Below are 19,452 nucleotides of genomic sequence, written 5' to 3'. Positions count from 1 at the left end.
GCCCTCCTCATTCCACACCTATTTTTAACCATAGTGTACTCTATGCTTATGCGTAAGTAGCACATATTTATTAAAATGAGATGATCTCATTGAATCTAATGAGGTCAGATCCTTGCTACCATGCAAGATACTCCCCGAGTATGTAGCAATCTCACAGCCATTATTCCTAAGATCATATAATCAACCCTAAAATCTACTCTTATGTTTAATACACGACAACACAGCATAATCTTCATGTTCCAAGTGGTTTAACTTTAGGTATTCATTAAAGGGACACTATCCTTATAAAGGACCGTTTGGGAAATTCTGCCAATTTTGGGAAGGTGTGGACACGATTAGTGCTCACAGCTCACCGGTACTCTACAGATGAGGCCCCAGGCTCAATTTGGAGCAATGTAAGGAATCTTACAACACCAGGTTATAGTCCAACAATTTTATTTTAAAATCACAAGCTTTCGGAGATTATCCCCTTCGTCAGGTGAATTTGGAGCAGGCCTCAGTCATGTTTCTAGACGAGCTGCCCGCTTCGTGTCGGATCCTGGTGCGTAAGCAATTTCTGGAATCCCATCCTCTTCCTCTCCCCATCCACCTCACTGCTGCCCCGTCCCTTCACCTCACCCTCTCCTCCCTGTCCACCTCACACTCCCCTCCTCCCCCTACTGTGAAAAATGGGCCCTGGCCCAGTGCCATACATCCATCAATTCTCCAATAGAAGAGAGAGTGGTAATGATGGGAATGGGGCAGGGGGGGGGTAGGAAGAGCATGGGTAGTGGGAGGATGAAGGGGTGGGGAGCAATTGGAGTGAGGGAGTGATGGAAGCATGAGTGATTGGGAAGGGAGCTGTTGAGAGCCACAATTCCCATCCCAAATGTAGCATCCAGCTGTTGGTGGCTCCTTGCCCTGCCACAGAATGCCTCACCACTAATCACTTCTCACCCGAAAGAAAAAAAAAGACAAAGAGAAACAAAGGAAGAGTTATGGGGAGAGAAACAGAAGAGCAGAGAAAGAAACAGTAACAAAAAGCCAGCAGATGGAGGCAAGAGAGTCACCATAGTCTCTGATTTACCATTTGCAATGCAATAGGAGGTTGACTGATAATATAAAGTTTTAAATAAATTTTCACCAAATAATGGATAGAGTTGTGGCATTTAAACCCAAACATCAGTAAAAATCCTAGCATACCATCTATTAAAGAAAAATTGAATTTTACTTATTTAGTTACGATAAATCAATGACCCTGAGGTTATCTGCTAAATGACATAAACAGCCCTATTGTTATAAAAAAAATGTATCCTCTAACTCATCATGAGCAATACTATAGGATATCTGCTGTGTTGACATCAAAAGCATGATTCAAAAGCACGACACAAGAAGTATGGCATGTGGACAGCAAGTGCCATCCATACGCAAATGACTTACTGCTGATTTGATCTTGTAGGAGGCAATGATAGGCTGGCCTTGATGAAATCACTTCTGTGACTGAACAAAAGTAATTGTTCAACTACACTTGGCTGACCCCTATACCTAATTGTGAGGGAGAGAAGTAGAGCGATGTGTCTGCAAAAATATAACCTCTAACTCACCGTAATACCTTGAGAAGCACTAGCACAATATAAATTTCAAACAGTATTATTATGCATAGATCTACTGGCTGACTTTACAAATCTGTGCTCTCAGTGTGAAGCCTCACCCACTGGGATCACATACTGGGAAATCATAGGTGCACTCCCCATGATTTTCCGTCAATAATGGACAGAAAATCAAGGGAACCGTGTCCATGATTTCCCAACATGCACTCCTGGAAGAGCAATTTCATAAACTCAGTCCTACAATGCCATGTTGAAATTCAATTACAGTATTTTGATTCATTTTTATGACTGTTTTTTAAGGCTTGGGCAAAGGCTTGTGAAAATCTATTTGGATCATTAAAGGCACAGCATGAAGTGTTACATAATAATGCAAAAGGGTCATAAAAACCCTTTGCTTCAAATTTCAAGGACAAAAAGAATGATCTGATGCAGAAGCCGGAGCTGACGGCTATTATGGTGCTAGCAGCTGAACAGTTTACTTCATACCTTTGATGAAGTTATTGCTTCCTGCACTGTTCTCTCTCACTCAATAAATAATTCCCCAATAAAAAGTTTAAAATAATTTTGAAAAATGTATAATAAAGATAATATAAATTGAATACGTGACTGAAAAGTTAAGCATTTTGTGAGTCAGGCCTTAGAATTCACTCACCGTTCAGGCCTTTGAGTTCATAAGTTCTTGAGCTCAAAACTACTCAGTGATTTTTTTTGGTCAACCAACAAGACCAGGTCATGTATGCTCTATTTATACCGCAAAGCAGTGGTTTATTTGAGCTGGTTTCTTCCTGGCAGCAACCACTGCTGGAACTATTTACAAACATTGGTTGTTCCAGCACTTAAATTCATCCTGTGCTCTGTTAGTTCACAATCTTTGAACACTTTGTGATGACTGAGGAAAAAAAGTACATCATCCTTAAAAAAAAACTTACTGGCATACTCTGCACTTAAAAGTAAACCCCTGTTCTTTATAATAGTTCCAAAAGATTTCAAAATTTTTATAGAAACATATAATACCCAGCACAAGCCATAAATCTGTCACTAATATAAATTAAATACCATAAAATGTCAGGGAAAAATTCTAAATGAACCTCATCCCTAACTATTCACACATCAAACAATAAACATATATAAAATAATGTAAACATGTTCTTTTAAAAAGGAAAAACATTTATTAATATCCCAAACATTTTACTAACGTCTATTTCTTTCATTCACTCTTTGGGTCCATCTGACTACTTTCATGTGCTTCTAGTGACTCTGTCTCTCACAACCAGACTGCCATTTTTATACCCAGCCTTCAGTGCAGTAATGAGGGAGTGCTGCACTGTCGAAGGTGCAGTCTTTTAGATGAGATGTTAAACTAAGGTTCCCAACTGCCTTTTCAGGTGGATATAAATGATCCCATGGCACTTTTCAAAGAACAACAGGGATGCTCTCCTGGTGTCCTGGCCAATATACATCCCTCAACCAACACCACCAAAATAGATGGTCATTTATCTCATTGTTGTTTGATGATCCTTGCTGTGCATATACTTGCCTACATTACAACAGTGACTACACTTCAGATATACCTCACTGGCTGTGAAGCGCATTGAAACTCCTGAGGTCATGAAGGGTGTTATATTAGTGCAAATTTGTTCTTTCTTCTTTAATTTCAGATCATATAGCATTTCCTCTTCATTTCTTTGAAGCCTCACTTGCTCCCTGCCCCATACTCTACTTCTTCTGTCAGATCATCTCTCCTAATGATCTTCCATCCTTGATGCAGGCTTCCTTCACATTCTTTTGCCCAACCCTATAGCCTAACTCAAAATACTGGTCTTCTGCTTCACATGTCCAAATCAATAATTTCCACTTTGCAACCCAGAGCCATAATGAACCCAAGATACAGAAAGAGCTTGCAAAAGACAAGGGACTAGAAATTGGGTCATTTGGGCACCTATTGTTTTGGTGCTACGCAGCCTCCCAAAGTGCCCAGATGATGTCTTGGCTGCGCTCGCAAGTTTCCAGCATGACGTGCGCCAGTCGCCATCTTGGTATAGGTATTAGCACACGTGCAAATACCAAATGCCAGCAGCATGTGAAGTAAGGAGAAAATGCATACCATCAGCGTGCAACACTGATTTAAAGTGATACACACCATTTTGGGACATAACGCTCAATTCAATGCACAGTCTTAACCACGACCATCTGAACGTGTCATAGAGTCCCTGAAGGACCCCCCACCGGCGCTATTTAAAGGGACCATGCAGGATTTACAGGTTAGTTGCTGGATTATTGCTTCTGGCTGCTGATGTATTTGTAACTGTTTTTTGAGGTCTCCTAGACTTGAATACTAGGACGGAGGACATAATCTAACATTTAGAGCCAGGACGTGCAGGAGTGAAGTTAGGAAACACTTCCACACGCAAAGGGTGGGAGAAGTTTGGAATGCTCTTCTGCAAACGGCAGCTGATGGTAGCTCAATTGTAAATCTGAGGCGATGGATTTCTGTGAACCAAGGGTATTAAGGGATATGGGATTAAGGCGGGTACATGAGGTTAGGTCACAGGACCACCATGATCTCATTGAATGGCGGAACAGGCTCGAAGGGCTAAATGCCACTGCCACTTGCTGCCTCCTGTTATGCGCCACCTTCTCCTGCAAGAAAGTGGGACGTGTGATATGCCTGTTATAGTTGAACAGCTGCCAGTGTGTGTAGCCTGTGAGTTGTGGGTGGGTGGCTTGCAATAGTAGTAATGTGTAATGGTGAGAGGAAGCATATGATTGGAAGAGTTGAGTACTGATGGAGTTTGTTGGTATGTGGGTGTTGGGGGGTCTAGTGCGTGGAGCTGTGGATGCGGCTAGTAGTGCAGTTGGTAAGGGATGCCACTTGACGGTTAACCTCATTCACCTTGACCACTCGTGTCAAAACACTGAACTTCTTCCTGCACTGCATCCATTTTTGTGGTGGGCATATGTCTGGAGGGCCTCTTGAACATCCCCCCCCCCCCCCCCCTGCAGATATAGAATGTCCTTCCTTCTGTCCACCTCTTGCACCATGGCCTCTAGTGCATCAGCAGAGAACCTTGGTGCACGCACTCTCGCAGGCCTGGTACAAATTCAGATCAGCAGGTTGGTGAGGTCTGGCATGCAGATTGGAGGATGTGGGATTTAGTAGTGCGCAACCTTTATTCAATGTTTTAACATAACTCATCAGTTTGTAAACATGGGGATGGGACCTGCATCTGTTTTTTATGTGTGTGATGTCTGATCTCTGTTCAGACTCCGTGCGGACAGCAGACTGTTATTTTTGACAAGTACTAGATACCGGCTACCTTTAAGAGACTTTAAGAGACATCCTCCCTTTAAGAGATTGGGACTCCCCCTGCTGGTGAAAAGTGCACATTTACTTCAATCATCATGTAAGGCCGACTTCTCAACACTGCTTGAAGTTAAGTCCACAGGCCTGATGAAGTTCTTGTCCTGCCTGCGCAGGGGCCATTGGGCGCGGGTTAATAGTGGATCACGCTACTGCACCCAACAATAGGCCTTATCCAATTTTCCACCTCCCCCACCCCAAGTTCCGATGCATCCGAAATCACGGAATGGACAGCCACATTTAAATGTTAGGTTTGAACACTACACTTTATTCACTTATTTTATTGCTTTATCTGGATTTTTATTGTTGCATTCGTTTATGTTGTTTAGATATTACTTTTTGGATTGCATGACTTTTATTTCCAAATAAGCTTCATACAACTGTTTTGCTTTAGTTGCTATTTTTCTTGCAGTAATCAAAATGGCCAGTATGAGAATTCTTTTGGTGGTTCCAATGGTGCTCCTGGATTTACAATAAGAGCAGTTCATTAGGGGACAGAAGGACAGGTGTGACCGTACGTCGCATATATGTACGTACCCATCCTTTTGCAAGGCCCCACATTTACTTTTAAGTGCACAGAAACAGCACGCAAAAGACAAGTTTGGATGCATCCCAAATCACAGAATGGACAGCCACATTTTAATTTTAGGCTTGAATGTTACATTTATTCACTTATTTTATTGCTTTATCTGGACCCAGTTGGTCCTTCCTGGGCATGTTTTCGGTTCCACTGCATCACAAAAGAACTGGCAAATTGCTATGTTTTTTTTTTATTCGTTCACAGGATGTGGGCGTCGCTGGCAAGGCCGGCATTTATTGCCCATCCCTAGCGAGATTTTACAACTGAGTGGCTTGCTAGGCCATTTCAGAGGGCAATTAAGAATCAACCACATTGCTGTGGGTCTGGAGTCACATATAGGCCAGACCGGGTAAGGACGGCAGGTTTCCTACCCTAAAGGACATTAGTGAACCAGATGGGTTTTTACGACAATCCGGTAGTTTCATGGCTATCATTACTGATACTAGTATTTTAATTCCAGATTTTTATTTAATTAATTGAATTTAAATTCGCCAGCCGCCGTGGCGGGATTTGAACTCGTGACTCTGGATTTTAGTCCAGGCCTCTGGATTACTAGCCCAGTAACATAACCACTACGCTACCGTACCTATGTCATCTTTTGGAGGCTGACCTGCGGATAACTTGTATCAGAGCGATGGCTCCTCTTGTGAGTGTACACTGAACTTTTACACCATTGGATCTTTCCAAGCCATCACCTGTGGCATATAACAAGTCAGTCAGTTGGTTGTCCATAGATGCATAGATCCCTGCCCCTTGCTGTTGTCACTCTTTCACTCTTAACCCTCCATCCACTCCCCCCATCCCCACATCCCTGAGCAGGTGGCAAGAGGCCCTGTCACCCTCAAACTGTTTCCCTCTTTCCCTCCCCTCTCCCTCCTCCCTTCTGTTCATATTTATTTCCTTCAATGAGGTTTTGTTTGTTTTCAAAATTTAATTTACTTGTTTTCGATAAAAAATAAATCAAATTAGAATGAGGAAAAATACTGACTGCCTCGCTCTCACTCATAGGTATTAGCATTTAGGATCTGTGTCTCACAAGTGTATGGACGAAGCAATTCATTTCTCTAATTGCCAGCAAAATACAGGTAGATAACCAGTTGGCTTCAAAATTCAACTATTTTCTTCTGAAAATTGAACTAACATTGACATGAGTCTCCTTCTCTCTCTCTTTTTCCCCTTCCCCCTCCCCTCTCCCACCCTCTTTCTACAGCCCCAGTGTCTCCCTTTCCCTCCCTCTGCTGAATGCACTTTCAAAAGCTACAAGTGTGTAATCAGCACAGTAATTTTTTCTCATTCTCTCCCATATACAGATACAGCCACAAATATAAATTTTACCTCAATAAAACTTTTGAAATTTGTCCTCTTGTTTTTTAAAATTATTTGAAGGAAAGCTTCTGAGTAGAAAATAATTCCACCAATATAACTGATTCAACAGTACTTATGGGAAATTTGGCACACTGCACATGCTTACACTATGAAATCCAAATTCAACTCACAGAGTCACAGCTCTGGGCAAAAATATCATCTAAGCAGAGACTTTTGGCAAAGGTTGAGGTTTTCGAGTAAAATCGTTAATGAGGGCGTTAAAAGACACAAAAGACAATTCAGTGGATAAATTTAATCATGTTATTGTGATTTCTTTTTGATTTGATTAAACCCTTATTTTAGATGAGATTACATAGCAAAACCCATTATAAATGTGGACCTAGGAATTTAAAAGGAAAAATTTGACACAAAAAGTATGACAAAAATGTGACAACAGGAAGTCAAGGTGCACAGACAGGAAGTGCACACAGATGTAAGATTTTTAACAAGATATAGATATATTACTTTACCAGTGTATTTATTTTTTTATCTCTTACTAGTTTTAAAGCTGAGAGAACACAGCAAGATGGTGCGCAAGCTTTATCATGCTATTACAGATTATGCATTTTAAAAAAATTCCTTTTGTTTGGCTTAAACCTTTATATTGGACATTAGGAATTTCAGCTTGAAAAAAAAATGATGAAAAAAACATTTCAGAAAGCTTTTTGAAAAAATTGTGGGGACCCAGTGGCCAGATTGTGTAATCACAGAGTGATATACTCTCACAGTAAAATAACAGTAATTCTGTGTCACACAACATGACACCCTTAACATTGATTAGGCCCATTAGAGCACCACACAGGAATAATAGGTACTGCAGGTACTTATAATGAGTTTTCAATGAAACGTGTGCCCCATGTCCCAAGTTTAATATATAATAAATAACAATTGGTAACAATGCCTTCCAATGGATTAAAATAGGGTAAATAGGATAAAACCTTTTATGACGAGAAAAATAAATCAATTTCAGCTTTTCTTTCAAGATATTTTACAATAAATATTAACACATAGTACAAAGGCTTTTATATTAAAACATATCTTAAATATGTTTTATGGTAATGTGAATTCTGTTTTTTTCAGCAACTACTTCAAAAAGAGATGAAAGGTTAATATTATATTTCATCAATGAAGGTAATTCCATGAATTTGAAGCATCGCTTAAAAAGAAAGCCAACTACTAAATGCAAGCCCTAAAACCCACATTAACAGTGGTAAAATTAAAGTACTGATTTGACTGGAAAAAATGCCATAACTACATACCATCAGACATACCAGAGGAAAACTTGAAAGGTTCTTGATGTTTCATGCTGTGCAAGCACGCGTTACTTCAAACAGGCATAATAAGTGATTTCTAGATTAATAAATCTGCTTTTTACTTAAAAGGAACACAAGTTTATGAAAAATATTTCCAATATTTATATTGTATCTCAAGTAGACCTCATGCAAAACCTCAGGCACATTTTAATTGGTACAGTTCTATTTATCATAAATTACTGTAACTAAAAATAACTGAATACTATAGGACTTAAAACATAATAGATTATTTGTTAGCAATAATTAGATTTATTTTTGAAAAATTCTCATGAAATGAGGATAGGATAATATTTGTTTTGGGCCATCTTCCAACTCTGGACAGCTGAATTCCCAATCAGTGCAATAACAAGTAATGTTGAGTACAGTCCCTTACTGTAGCATTTCATTAGGCATGTGAAGCTAATCACATATGTGATGGGTCTGCTTACTGGAGAGGGAGCCTTCCCTGCCCTTGCAGCATGACAGCTATAAGAATACTCATTGTTGACAGCAAGGAGGATCATCCCCCAACAATATGATCAAACAAAATCCTTTCCATACGGACTGTGGGTAAAACATCTGCAGGACATGTCAACCGGAATGGATGATACACAACTTCAGCATGAAGGTAAAGAAATATTAGACAGTCTGGGACCCATCCCTGGGTGCTTATATGATGTGAACATCCCCCTCCATTACCACATACATGTAAATATTGAGATGAACTAGGGTTTAGCCTCATGGCTCTTCTCTGTACTGCCTACAGCACTCAAATGTCTCCCTTGTTCCTCAGTGACAACTGGGCACAGTACTTTCAGTATGGTCTGTATTAAGGAGTCAGAAAAAGAGGGTGGAAGGTTCTGTCTGTGTTCAGTGGGATACTAAGGTGACAGCATAGGTGCTCAGCTACTAACCTGATATTGGTAAGATGCTGCTGACCTTGACATCTCACATGGCAAGAGTAGACCTAGTGCCAATGAGCTGCATGGCCTTATCCTCGAAGGGGTTGAGGGGCTTCAAGGTAGGGATGCCCCCTCCAGTGGCCTGCCTCAGGTAGGCATTGTGTGAAAATTTGTCCTGGACGAAGTCAAAGCGAAGGAGGGTATGGGTATCAGTTGAGGAGCATGTGTCAAGTGGCATGGGAGAGGTGAAGTAAGATATGTAAGGATATCAGGCTGTTAAAGTGGAGGATAGGGTCTTATGGTTATACATGTAAGTAATTGCTGTGAGGGGAGCTGGGTAGCCATAGAGTAAGATGCCGAGTTTGAGGCATCCTTAACCAGAGTGCAGTGTGAAGGATTAGTTATGGAAGTGTGGCTTTAACGGGGTAAAGAGTGTTCTGTTGCCCAGGGTGGGCAAGGAAGAAAAGGAGAAAGTGTCCTATGTGTTCCATGCCAGCCCTGGTGAGGTGGTTCAACTTTTTGCGGTACTGTTCTGCAGTCCTGAAGATAAGGGAGTTGGCACTCAGTGCCTACACCACCTCCCTCCAGGTGCCACCAGTTACATTTCTCGGTGGCTTGGTGGCAACAATCCAGGAGTCTGTGCTTCCTGCCTTCAATTTCCTCAAGAAGGCCTTGGGGATCTGAATGAATGAAGTTCTACGTTCTTCTTCTCGGGCTTGCCCTGCTGTCCTCTGGGGCCAGAATGTGCAGCGTGTCATAATTCTTTGCAAGTACAATAAAAATATTGCTAAGACATGCAGTGAAGTTATTAAAGGGTGAAGTAAAAGAGCATACCACTGTTCCTCTCTTACCTGCTTGTTCCACAGTCTGCTGCTGAAGGGTGCAGGCTGAAATGTCTTTTTGAAGGCTGCACAGAAATTTCTAGTTGTTCAGCTGCTTACACCCATCTTACATGGGTTTTACATGAATGATTGTATCAATGGGAATGCAAATGAGTAGACCCAAGAAACCCAAGTGTAATTCCCTCTCCACGCCACTGACGGGCAACGGCCATAAGCCATTTAGTACATAGTACTGCGCCTGCAAAAGCAATTTGCAGAGAAAAGTAGATATATAATTAAATGCACGCATTATATATCACAGATGAGCTTATCTTACAAAGTGAAACACACAGGTCCAAAAATTACAGATGGTAATATTAGAAGATGAACACTCAATGCATTTGTATGACATTCCTGTCCATTATTTTTAATTAAATGGCTTATTGCCATCACTAATATAATGGACAAGGGAATGTCACGCACACGCATTAAACATTTATTTGCTAATATATTGCCAACAAAAATTCTAGGCTATAAGCTTCTCATCGACGAGGCACATCAGGCAGCACTGAAGAATGGAAAATAAACTATCATGTGGTACGAATACTGAAGGCATAAGGCAGGTAGGTCAGCTGTTTGATAAGTTGTTGATGACTAAGACATGCAGTTTGTCTATACCACATACCCTGGTGTCTTTGTTTTAACAAAACTATTAGTTGTTTTCTCAATTGTAAAAAAAAATGATGGTATCTTACATTGTTGTTGATATAATTTATCTTGCAATAAATATTACTGAAAGCCTAGTTTGTGATCTTGGGTCACAGCATTCACATCAGCAAACCGTGTAAAATTAAGTTGAAAGGTGAACAGTAAGAAGAAGTGTTAGGGACGATAAACAGATCACAAGATCCTTTTGGATGAGGAAGGCCATTCGGCCTATCTTAATTCATCCATCCAGAATGTCCCAAAATCCCATATAGTTGCATCTACTTGTTTTTTAAATGATTCTGGGGTTTTTGCCACCACCATTCTGCCGAGAAGTCCATTCTAAGTATTGACCACTCTCTGATATAGTCCTAAATTATCTTTTACTAGTTTCAACCTGACTCCTCTTGTCCTACCCCCACAGTTAATTTAAAGTAGTATTCTAGATTAATCCAGACCATTTACTATCCAATATACCTCCGTAAAATTACCTCCCTGATGTTTCTTTCACAGGTTGAAAAGCCCATTTCCGTATAGTCTGTTCTCATAACACGGACTCCTGACACTATGGATCAATCTTGTGGCTCTCCTCTGCTCTGCGCTGAAATGTCTCACTTGCTTTTTGGTAATCAGAACTGGACACAGAACTGTCTAATCAAAGCACTGTAGTTTAATCATGACTTCCTATGACTTGTATTCTATTATTTTTGCTGTGTAGTTCAACATTCTATTAACTTTGCTGATTGCTGTTCTGCATTGGTTGGACATACTGGGCATTGTCTGGGTCTCTGAGGTCTTTCAACTTGCAACTATTTCAACATAGGGTTGCCAACCCTCCCAGGTTGTCCGGGAGCCTCCCTGAATTGAGGATTGATCTCCTGGGCACTGCTTTGAGCAACTTGGGAAAAAAAATTGTTAAGTCAGCAAAGATCGTCTGATGACTGCCTTTGTCTATTTTGTTGCACTTTTTGAATATGGCCACCACATTTGTTTGCTTCCAATGTACCGATATCTTCCCAGTGAAAACATCTAGATTTGATTCCCCTTTTCCATTTGTTCACAATTAAAGCTGCATGAGAAGAGGAGACAGCAAATCAGATGGGGGTGATCTCATCCAGATGCAACTTGCAGTAGAGGTGCAGAACTCAAGCAGAAGCTGGTCACATCAGGAAGAAAACTGTGCTTTTCATTGGAGAATATCGTCAAACGTATGACATAATAAAAATAGAAAATGCTGGAAATACTCAGCAAATCAGGAAGCATCTGTGGAGAAAGAAACAGTTAACATTTCAGGTCGACGACTGGCAAAAGATCATCAACCTGAAACATTAACTCTGTCTCTTTCTCCACAGATGCTGCCTGACTTGCTGAGTATTTCCAGCATTTTCTGTTTTTATTTCAGATTTCCAGCATCCACAGTATTTTGCTCAGTGAACTTTAATTTTCTGTGCAAAATTTCAACACCTGGGATATTTTCAGGATATGTTGTGTGCTTTACAGCATATATGCCCTGTGTATCTGTTTAAGTGTGCAATGCAATTATTTCATTCTGCAATATATAGCTCAGTTGAATCACATTGTATTATGTTTTAAGTAATGACAAGCATCTCTCTTTGACTTCCCAGAGAAAATACAGAAACAGAATTGTCACCAAACCATTTGTAACATATGATAATAACAATCACTGTTGTGACAACAAGTTGTTCTCTGTTTTCAATTTGACTGCAATACTTAGGAGCCAAAGAGTTTACATTCAGGACATCTTTGGGATCTTATTTCAACCACATGTGTTTGTCAGAAGAGATTTGCCAAAATTTCTAAATTATTTACAAACTATAAGAAACATGATACATATTCTATTTTTTTAATCAGTTAATATACACAACTGTTTTATGGTATCACTTACTAACACTATTTTTTGTGAACACATAAAAGGATGGAAAAAAATGATGAAAAACAAGACGTAATTATTTATGAACCCAATAAACTGTGCTTTGCAAACGAATACAATGTAAGTGAAAATACATGTGAGGTTCACTCTAGGTTGCTATGTAAAACATTCATTATTGATCCACTCTGTGGGAATTATTTAAAATGGGCTCTTGCACTGCAAAAGTAGTATATTACCAGCATATTTATTGGAAAACTATACTTTATTTTTAACATAACTTCCCCATAGAAAAATTAATACATTTTAACATGATTGTAAAATTGCATATTTTAATACAAAACATTTCCAAGAGTTAAAGAAAGAATTTACATTTATATACTCCCTTTTATGTCATTCACTCAGTATTTCACTGAACTGTCAGCCTAGATTATGGGCTCAAATCTTGGACTGGGATTTGAACCTAGAACTTTCTGACTCAGAGGTGAGAGCACTACTACTGAGCCAAGCTAACACTTAATCATGGTTAAAAAATGAAAGATCTTGGCCCAACTTGTTACTCATAACACAGTTTCATACTACTAAAGATCAGAAAAACTTTATATACCGTACAATTTTTAAAATTAGAACCATAGACTTATTTAATTAATAAAAACATTCTTAATAAATATCATCAACCTACTAAGAAATTGATCTGTGAAAAACACAGCAGAATAATTTCTTCTTAAAATTGCTAAACTACTAGAGAATTGTACATTACTTCGCCAGGTCATATTTTTAATATCTCTGTATCTTCCTTGCATGTTTGAATTTCTACTTGCCAAAATTGGTGTCTTCTTTTTACATCACAGAAATTATAAATATTGTAAAATCACAATTGGTGGATGTCTTTAAAACACAAATTATGATTCTGTATTATACAGTCTGTGAGGTACTCCGATCAAAATGAAAATTGTACGGTCAGTCAACTGTAACCATTGTTGCATGCCTCCTAGCAGCTAGTGCAAAATTAGCATAAGTAGAGGCCTAAAACTAGGTTGTTTGCCACCATCTTGGGTGAGGAACAGTATGCGGAGCCTGATAAAGAGCATAGCTGAAATAACAATGGAGTTTCTCTGTATCTTTCAACATTAATGTTGCTCTTTGGGACAGCTGATGTGGTAGGGAAGAGGAATATTATCAGTTTCCAAAAGGTAGTTTATTCCTATCACTCAATGTTCTGCATCGCATCTCACTAAACAATCTAAGAAGTAACAAAACAAAACAAAGTGCTTAGCATGAGTGTCAACACCAGCATTATTATTGGACTATATTTTGATGTATTCCAATATGCTTAGTACGAGCGTCAGTCAGCTTGAAGTCAATTCACATACAGGAGTGTAAAGTATGTATCTAAATTACAATGCTACAAAGCTGTAATTATATTAACAGTTACTGCAAATTACGTAGCTACTTTACTTGTACCTTTCAAAATAAAGTTGTGCAAATACAAATGATATGAAGGAGCTTCAATAGATTTAAAATAGATAAAAACTGTATCTTCTTTAGTTTTACTAACTGCAGAAGCAAAAAGGTCTTTGTATATCTAATAAAATATCTAGAAATTATTTTAGCAGTATTAGGCGTTAAGTTCAATTACATTGCTAAGTGTGAATAGCATGCAAGACAAAGACACACAGACATATATAGATAAACATTACATATAGTTAAATATATGAAAGTCTGCATTAATTGTGGCATTACAGTATTTCAGTTTGTAATTTAACTTCAACCCCTTGGAGGAAAGAAACAAAAACAGATGGGTCCCTTCAATGCGGTTGCACAGCACACCAGTAAACATTAACTAAAGCATAACAGACGCCAGAGGCCACACAGCCATGAGCTGTAAATTCACAGTCCACTGTAGATCATGTCTAGAGGCATATTATAGTGGGGTGAAAAAATGATTCACAACTTCAAGTTAACTATCTGAGTGCTAGTTTCCTGTATAGTTTGCAGTAATAGGCTAAAAAATAAATCTTCATTATGCATTTTATTACAATACTATGCAGTGCAAACCAAGTAAAAGTGGACAGTTCAGTTATATCTGCTATTGTAAGGGTTATATATGATTCTGTCAATTTCGGTGCATCTCTGCTGTAAACTGTATAAGTTGTATACCAATCATGACAGACATGTCAATATCTGAGGAGAGTAAGCTGTGTTAATAACAGAATTGTGAATATTAAATTTGTCTAACATCTTAGATAGTTACAACAGTCACATATAAACTATGTATAGTTTCTTTACAAATGTTACATGCATCATGTATCATGCAGATGATATATGTATAATCCAAATACTAGCAACAGTTTTACACATGATGCTCTGCATAAACTATGCCAGAATTATATGGAAAATCTTATAACATCAAGTCTCCACATTTTGCTTTTTTTATGTTCTTTGAGCAAGTGACCCCCTACAATTTTACTGGCCAGGAAAATAATTTCATTGGCCTACAGACTGAGATTTTTCTTTGTCAGCATTGTTCTAAATATACTTTTCCACCAAATATTTGCAGTGATAAAATATTACAAAAGTAACATTTTTAGCCACTGGTGCTAAAAGACTCAAGGATCTTGTTACCAAACAGCCAAACCTGCCTACTTTCCATTGTAAACATTTCCAACTCTAAATTAAAACAATATGGTTTATGTTGCCCACAGGATAAAATAAGCCAATTTTAGTCTTTAGTTGTAGCATTTAACATATGCGTTCCATAGCGGTCTAGGGAGACTTGTATGCTGATCAGCAGGATAGGGATTAATATCTGGATTTGGGAATCTGAATTCTGACGAGAACAGATTCCTTTACTAGTCTTAGAACACTCACATGCTTGCTAATAGGATTGAGTTTTTTGATTTTGTAAATATTTTATTTTTGAGCCTCAACTACTAAATCTCATGATTCATTTTTCTCACACATGCAAATTTCGGACGTTCAGAGCCAAATCTGAAACGCTCAGAAATTGAAGTGTTTTTTATTGGTCCAGAGAAATTTGTATGACATTGGAAATCAGGACTGCATGTTTGGCTTCTTGAGAACCAGAAATGTGGCCCTCCAAAACTAAATCGGAAACCAAAAAAAATTTGGGGGTGAATTTTGTCTTGAGTTCAATGGAAGAGAAAATGGGACGGGATGTAAAACGGGCTTCGGATTCGCTTTTATGTTACATTGTGCACAATGTCCATTTTACACCATTACCCAAGACCAATTTCACCCCTTAACTTCTCATCTACTGATGCAGTCGCATGGTAAGCGTCTTATTAATTCCTAGTAGCCTAAGATGGAGGTACGCGGCCCTGTTGGTAATCCATCTGCTTGATCCCTGTCAGTCTAGTAGCAAAGAGTATGAGTAGGTGGCCTTGTGGTGGTTATGCATCTATCTGATCTACACAATTCATGTCAAAATTAAAGCAAAATTGTCTTCAGTGTTGGTGAAATCATCCTATGTCATACGCCCTTGCCACTTGTACCAAGAATAGGTAAGACTCGCTATCGTTTTGACTTACATTCTATTATGTTAGATTTCAGTTTTAGATGGTATGAAAGGCACTCCTTTGTAACCAGATCTGAAGACAAAGTCCTGAGTAATTACACACTATAGAAAAGATCATAAACTGATCATGTCAAAGGAAATGGTGTGATAATTTGTTACAATGAAAATCCATAATCATAAACGTAACAATGAGGAACTTAACTACGAGGAGCAAAGGCTTCCCAATGACTTAGTGCATTTAGCCAGTGGATAGCTAAATTCAATCCCCAATCTGTACAGAATTAGCTTAGTTGAAGTTGCAGTGGGAGTACTGGCCGCAGTGCTTTCGAGGTAGAGAGGTAAAATTGGCCAGGGATCTTGCTCCTGATCACTATCCACTGATGCCTGCTGGAACTTTGCATGTGTGGATGTCAGATAAGCATACGATTGGGCTCTTTTGATGTCCACACACAGTTGAATAGCCTTCCACCATTCACTATTATGGTTCACTAAGCACTTGAAGGTAATTGTGAAACTGTAATCAATCAACATCTTGAAAGAGGTGAGAAAATATAAAAAACCTATGTAAATGAAAAAACAGTCTTATCTATCCCTATAGAAGCAAATGCTGTAGTTAGGAATTAATCTCAAATTGGCTGGCATGTTTGCATCAACGATAGTAAGAATTATGGTTTTCTTAACTTTTTCCAGAAAACCTTCAGAATACCTGGATTTGTGTTGTTCACACTAATAACTTTGGGGGACTCTGCCTTTATTTGCCTTGAATTCTTCAACAGGCTTTAGTTTTTTATGAAGAGTTATTTTAACTAATTTGGACATCTAATCAGTATAAATATTTGGAAAACAGTTACCTGATTCACATCAGCCATAACATTCATCTGAACAGGGAAAGTAAGAACTCTATGATGAGGTATCAATACAAAAACAAAAATTTTACCATAAGCGATTATAAGGGAGATTATCTATAGTCATTAAGGTCAATTTTCAATTATTGTGCACATCAAGTGAGTGGTGGGCAAAGCGATTTCACCACCGTCCGATGGTACTAGCGAGAGGCCTCAATCATTTTCATGGTTGGGTCTCATTTGAATTTGTTCAGCGAGCTGCAAGTGCTCAATGGGTACTGACAGGCAGATTACTGATCAGCGGGGGGGAGGGGCAAGATATCTGGTAGCTGCTCCGCAGATCCAAACTGGAAATCAAACCTTAAAAGGAAGGGAAGGCAATCCCGGCCGTGCCACACTATGCAACTGGTAGTGGGTGGGAAGATTTTTGTGGGCCGGGAGGAACAAAATCAGTGGCCCTAAGCTTTTTGCCTCATTTTCGGAGCAGCCTGGAGTGGTCTCTTTAAGGATTACTGTTTAGTCTATGTCTGGTACCACTGGCAGAGCTTGCATGATGCACGCTGCGCCTATTGGTACCTGAAAATTGTGTTAGGGTCCTACAACCAGCATAGGATCCTGATCTAAATATTTAAATAAGGCTGCTGCATGTTTCAAATGGGAGTGCTGGCTACCAGGGCAACCAGTGGGTGGTAGGGTTAAAAAAATGAATCTGCCTACTGCCCCATTTTCCTTGTGAATAGAGTGGGAGGCAGACAAAATTACCCCACCCCCATCCTGTGGTTAACAGTTTTTATCAAATAACAAAAACAAATAAATATTAAAAGTATCTGTCAGTCTTATTATGTGTGGTTTAGCACAAAACAAGTGAGACAGTAACTGCTATTATTTGTATTGGCAATAGAATCCACACCTGCGAGCATTAAAACTCATTCTGACATCCAGAGAATGCATTTTGGTGCAAGTGACCATAAGATGACATTCTCCTGTTTTGTTAACCTCTTTGATGTGGTGGTTATGTTCAAACAAAGCATAACAGCAAAGCAGATGCTGTAACTAACATAAGAGTCTGTATTAAGGGTCTCCCTAAACCTCTCCGCCTCTCTCTCCTCCTTTAAGATGCTCCTTAAAACCTACCTCTTTGATCAAGCTTTTGGTCATCTGTCCTAATATCTCCTCGTGTGGCTTGGTGTCAAATTATGTTTGATAATGTTCCTGTGAAGCACCTTGAGACGTTTTACTATGTTAAAGGCAAGTTGCTGTTGTTGTTGATACCTATTAAGGCACATATTCTTTAAATTGGTTAAACCAACATTTCAACATAGTATGTACAGGGAATCTATAATGTGCAAAGATGATAGCTGCATCACTTATCTGTAACAAGGGCAATCTAGCTATTTACTTGTGGCATAGTAGGCAGTGTGATTGGTGGCATTCTGAGTTGAAGTATCTCTCGCAATTTAGTTTCTCATTGGTGAAGTATGTTGGTCAGTATATATTACATTATTCTCCTTTACATTTCAATAGCAGGACAAAAAGTAACATTCCCTACACATAAATGAGCACAACCAGCAGGAGAAATGGACCACCCACATCACCCCTCTATACCTTGTTATCAATGGCAACAGGTGATGACAACTGCTGACCACTCAATGTTGTGGCCACATACCCAAATTGTTGTCATGACCTATTTATTCTGGCCAATTTAGAATGAAAGTAGATGTTTGAAAGTGGGCAGTCACATGGTGTGTAGCTTCTTTGTAAGCAGAGTGAACACACTTAAGTGTTGATCCTTACACACACAAATGCACTTGTGTTGCAGTTATACATTAAAATCCTGGATACTGATTCCAGTGATCAACCCACAAGTAGAGGTAAGGTGTAATGAAGCCTGCTGTGCTTCTTGGTGTGTGATTGAGTATACCTTTGATCGTCTGAAAGTAAGGTTTTGTTTTCTGTAATGATCAGTAAAGAAACTAAAGTGACGGGCAGTGACGTTATAATACATTTTGCACAATATTCCCAATTACAGATAGTGGCACAGATGAAGATCAACCAGGAGTTCCATACCCAGACTTGAATAATTCAAATATTCTGACCACAAGGTTAGATTCAACCTTGTTCTGTTACAGCTCAACCCACATTTACAAGATGAACTGATTAATTAATGTTGTTCATAATTGTTCATAAATTCCTCCAACACAAATTACATAAAAGTCCCCTTTAAGATGAATTCAAGCTCACAGTGATCCCATCAAAAAAAAATTCAAGGCTACTTTTATAAAAATTAAAATCAAGAGCTTATATCTAATTGCATAGACAGCCAAACATGAAAGTTAACCTAACAGGAATATATTTTTCCAAATCTGACCCTTCTAAAGGTTGGTCTTTTTGTTCCTGTAACCCCTTTAAAATTGGACCATTTAATTTATATTGTCTCTCCTCATTCTTCCTTCCAAAATTCATCACTTCACACTTCTCTGCATTAAATTTAATCTGCCATGTTTCTGCCCATTTGACCAGTCTGTCTATATTGATGCTGAGAAGCTGTTTCCCCTGGTTGAAGAGT

This window comes from Heptranchias perlo, chromosome 8, assembly GCF_035084215.1.
Source record: "Heptranchias perlo isolate sHepPer1 chromosome 8, sHepPer1.hap1, whole genome shotgun sequence".
In the NCBI taxonomy this organism is placed as follows: Eukaryota; Metazoa; Chordata; class Chondrichthyes; order Hexanchiformes; family Hexanchidae; genus Heptranchias; species Heptranchias perlo.
This window is presented reverse-complemented; position numbering follows the sequence as displayed.